Below are 5,000 nucleotides of genomic sequence, written 5' to 3'. Positions count from 1 at the left end.
TAAGATCGAACTTCACAAAAACGGAAGATATAATCATGGGAAGGTAGACTTAGCAAAGTTAAGGGAATACTTCGCGGAAGCTGAGTGGAATCAACTATATACAGCAAATCAGCTACAAGGAAGTGGGATATATTTATGGATATTTATAATGAAGGGATCAAAAGAGACTGGTATAGCATACGATATGAATTAGTAAAAGTGAAAAAGGAAGCAGTATGGAAAAGATGGGAAAAAAGTGAAGGACTTAATAATTGGGAAGAATTTAAGGTAGTAAGAAATGAATCTGTCCAAACACTAAGAGAGGAACAGAGGAATTATGAGAAAGACATAGTTGACAAATGTGAAAATGAGCCAAAGCTCTTTTATAAGTATGTTAATGAGAAAATGAAATAAAAGCAAACATTAGATAGATTAGAAGTTAATAATGTCACATACGAAGATGCAAGATCACAGGCAGAAATAATGAATAGGTGCTTTCAATCAGTATTTACCAAAGAAAATACGTTTGAAGTGACACAAACAGGTCACAGGGACAAGAAAACGAGGAAGATCCATGTAGAAGTCAGGGAAATCAGGAAGATTATGAAAACTTTGGATGTGAATAAGGCTCAAGGACTGGATGGGGTGTCAAATTGGATATTGAGGGAATGTCATGACCAGCTGGCAGAGATATTACATAACATCATAGTATCTTCTTTTAAGGAAGGAAAGGCCCTCTAGATTGGAAAAGGGCAAACACTGTACCAATCTTTAAGGCAGGTAACAAAGAAGAACCACTGAACTACAGACCAATGTCTCTAACAAGCGTAATTGCAAAAATAGCAGAAAAAAATAGTTAAAGACAGATGGATGCAATGGCTAGAAGAGTCACGTACAATAACTGGAAAACAATTTGGTCTCAGAAGTGAAAGATCTTGTGTCACAAACTAATTGAGTTTCTACAGTAGAGCAATAGATATAATTTAGGAAAGGGACAGATGGGTAGACTGTGTCTACTTGGATCTAGAAAAGGCTTTTGATAAAGTACCACATCAAAGACTGCTATGGAAAAAAAAAAAAAACATAGGTGGTTTACAGGAAAAAGTACAGGATTGGATAACAGCCTTCTTAAAAGAAAGATAAATGAAAACAGTGGTGAAAGGTGAAGAATCAAAATGGTGTAGAGTTATAAGTGGTGTTTCGCAAGGAACGGCTCTGGACCCTGTAATGTTCATAATGTATATCAATGATATGTTTCATGAGGTGGACAGTTATATAAGCTTATTTGCAGATGACGCAAAATTACTGAAACGAGTGGAAAATGGCATGGATTGTGAAATGCTAAAAAGGAAAAAAAAAAAATTGAATAAGATACATGAGTGGAGCAAGATATGGGAAATGGAATTTAGTAATGCAAAAAAGTGTAAATTGATGGAACTATGGAAGAGCAAAAGACAAAAAATTTCTACCCCTGCCACTATAGGAGGGGTAGAAATTAAAAGAAGACAAAAGAGGAGAAAGACCTAGGTATTACAATAAATGACGACTTATCACCGGAAAAAACACGCAACTACATAGTTCGGGAAACATATGAGTTACTAAGAATAGATGAAGAGATGATGAGAAAACTAATAGAATACATGATCCGACATAAGCTACAATATGTTTCACTTATATGGTTCCAACATTATAAGAAAGATATAAGGAAGATAGAAAGTATTCAAAGAGCTGCAACTAAAATAGTTCCAAGTTTGAGAGACCTACCCTATGAGGACAGATTAAAGATCTTTTTTTTCTTATGTAGGGAAGAGGGCCAGCCAAGGGCAAAAAAAAAAAAAAAAAAAAAGAAGAAGTAAAGATTGAAATAAAAGGCCCACTTGAGTGCTGGCTCTCTCCAAAGAGGAAAAGTATCAGCCAAAATTAGGGAACAAATGCCTCGATACCTCCCTCTTAAAAGCAGACAAGTCGTAGGAAGTTGAAAATACAGATGCAGGGAGGGAGTTCCAGAGTTTACCAGTGAAAGGTAAGAATAACTGAGAGTACTGGTTAACTCTTGCATTAGGGAGTTGGACAGAATAAGGATGAGAGGAAGAAGAAAGTCTTGTTCAGCGAGGCCGCAGGATGAGCGGAGGCATGCAGTTAGCAAGATCAGTAGAACAGTTAGCATGAAAATAGCGATAAAAGATAGAAAGAGATGCAACAATTCTGCGGTGAGAAAGAGGCTGAAGATGTTGATGAGACAAAAAGCTTTTGTTTCCACCCTATCTAGTAAAACTGTGTGACATAGAGCCTCCCCTAAACATGCGAAGAGTACTCCATACAGAGTACAGAGTTAGCAGTTGGAGGGGCGAGAAAAACTGGCGGAGACGCCTCAAAACGCTGAACTTCATAGAAGCTGTTTTAGCAAGAGATGAGATGTAAAGTTTCTAGTTAAGAGGATATTCAGTGTGGAGGAGGGAGACAATTGAGTGTCAATGAAGAAGAAGGGATAGTTATCTGGAAGGTTGTGTCGAGTTTACAGATGGAGGAATTGAGTTTTGAGGCATTGAAAACTACTAGATTTTCTCTGCCCCAATCGGAAATCTTAGAAAGATCGGAAGTCAGGCGTTCTGTGGCGTCCCTACGTGATCTGTTGACTTCCTGAAGGGTTGGGCGTCTCTGAAAGGACGTGGAAAGATGTAGAGTGGTATCATCAGCGTAGGAGTGGATAGGGCAAGAAGTTTGGTTAAGAAGGTCATTAATGAATAATAGAAAGAGAGTGGGTGACAGGACAGAACCCTGAGGAACACCACTATTAATAGATTTAGGAGAAGAACAGTGGCCATCGACCACAGCAGCAATAGAACAGTCGAAAAGGAAACTTGAAATAAAGTTGCAGATAGAAGGACAGAAGCAGTAGGAGGGCAGTTTTTAAATCAAAGCTTTATGCAAGATTCTATCAAAAGCTTATGATATATCTAACGACCGAAATCTCAAAAGAAGATGACCAAGACTCAGTAAGGAAAGCCAGAAGATCACCAGTAGAGCGACCTTGACGGAAGCCTTACAGGCGATCAGATAGAAGATTGCGAAGTGAAAGATGTTTGAGAATCTTCTTATTCAGGATAGATTCAAAAACTTTAGATAAGCAAGAGATTAAAGCTACAGGACGGTAGTTTGGGGGATTAGAACGGTCACCTTTTTTAGGAGCAGGTTGAATGTAGGCAAACTTCCAGCAAGAAGGAAAGGTAGAAGTCGATAGACAAAGTTGAAAGAGTTTAGCCAGGCAAGGTTCAAACATGGAAGCACAGTTTTTTGAGAACAATAGGAGGGACCCCATCAGGATCATAAGCCTTCCGAGGGTTAAGGCCAGCGAGGGCATGGAAAACATCATTACGAAGAATTTTAATTGTACACATGAAATAGTCAGAGGGAGGAGGAGAGGGAGGGACAAGCCCAGAATCATCCAAGTTGGAGTTGTGAGCAAAAGTTTGGAAGAAGAGTTCAGCTTTAGAGACAAAAGAGATGGCAATGGTGCCATCAGGATGAAATAAAGGAGGAAAAGATGAAGAAGTGAAGTTATTGGAAATGTTTTTGGCTAGATGCCAGAAGTCTCACGGGGAGTTTGAGTTTGAAGGATTTTAACATTTTCTACTTATGAAGGAGTGTTTGACAAGTTGAAAAACAGACTCGGCATAATTCTGGGCAGAGATATAAACTGTGTGAGATTCAGGAGATGGAAGGCTCAATTACCTTTTGTGGGCAACCTCTCTATCATATATAGAACGAGAACAGGCTGAGTTAAACCAAGATTTAGGTTTAGATTGAGAAAAAGAATGAGGAATGTATGCCTTCATGCCAGACAATATCGCCTCTGTTATGCGTTCAGCACACAGAGATGGGTCTCTGACACGGAAACAGTAATCATTCCAGGAAAAATCAGCATAATACCTCCTCAGGTCCCCCCAAACTGGCAGAGGCAAAACGCCAGTGGCACCTCCGTTTGGGGGGATCCTGTGTGGAGCCCCACGAAGGTGAAAGGGTGACAGCGTAAGCAGAAGAATTAGAGGCAAGGAAAAAATCAAGAATGTTGGGCGTGTCTCCAAGACGGTCAGGAATACGAGTAGGGTGTTGCACCAGTTGCTCTAGGTCAAGGAGGATAGCAAAATTGAAGGCTAGTTCACCAGGATGGTCAGTGAAGTGAGAGGAAAGCCAAAGCTGGTGGTGAACATTGATATCTCCAAGAATGGAAATCTCTGTGAAAGGGTAGAGGGACAGAATGTGCTCTACTTTGGAAGTTAAATAGTAGAAGAATTTACTATAGTCAGAAGGGTTAAGGGAGAGATAAACAGCACAGATGAATTTAGTTAGAGAGTGACTGTTCAAAGCCAGTTGGTGGAAAACTCGGAAGATTCAAGAGTGTGGGCACGAGAGCAAGTTAAGTCGTTGCATACATAGATACAACATCCAGCTTTGGAACGAAAATTAGAATAGAGGAAGTAAGTAGGAAGGAACGGAGAAGGGCCTACTGCCAATTTCCTCATACAGCTGAGTTTCGGTGAGGAAAAGACGATGAGGTTTAGTAGAAGAGAGATGTTGCTCTACAGATTGAAAATTATTTCTAAGACCGCGAATGTTGCAGAAGTTAATATAGAAAAAGTTGAGGGAGGTGTAGAGGCATCTTGGGGTCATCACTGAGGGAGGCGTCCGACCTGGGGACATTTAGTGTCCCCTCCCCAGAAAGCGAATTTGAGGCATGGTTTCAAGTGAAGGGTGTATGTGTGGTAAGTGCATGTAGTATTGTGTGAAGAAGGAGAGTTGTCTTTAGAGGGCAAACTGTGACTGCCCCCTTGAGTTGTGAGACACAAAGGGAAACGTTCAGCGAGATCACAACTAGCTTTAATGGAAGGTTCACAGCACCCCCTGAACTAGTGCTATTAGATCACGTTGGGAGTAAATTATCGTTTTGGTAGGTGTCCACTACCTCCTCCAATGATATTATAAACTTCCAACATTGCAACACAGGAAAGAAGGAGGAGACC

General features: G+C 40.2%; 1 protein-coding gene across 1 annotated transcript in view; it reads right to left on the bottom strand.

Annotated features, from left to right (window-relative positions):
* The window catches only part of LOC123505618 (C-type lectin domain family 4 member M-like), a 51,848-nt gene that overhangs the window by 11,271 nt on the left and 35,577 nt on the right, over window positions 1-5,000 (bottom strand). The window lies entirely within an intron of this gene.

This window comes from Portunus trituberculatus, chromosome 18, assembly GCF_017591435.1.
Source record: "Portunus trituberculatus isolate SZX2019 chromosome 18, ASM1759143v1, whole genome shotgun sequence".
Classification (NCBI taxonomy): Eukaryota; Metazoa; Arthropoda; class Malacostraca; order Decapoda; family Portunidae; genus Portunus; species Portunus trituberculatus.
The sequence above is the reverse complement of the archived record's forward strand: the minus strand, read 5'-3'. Positions and strand labels throughout refer to the sequence as shown.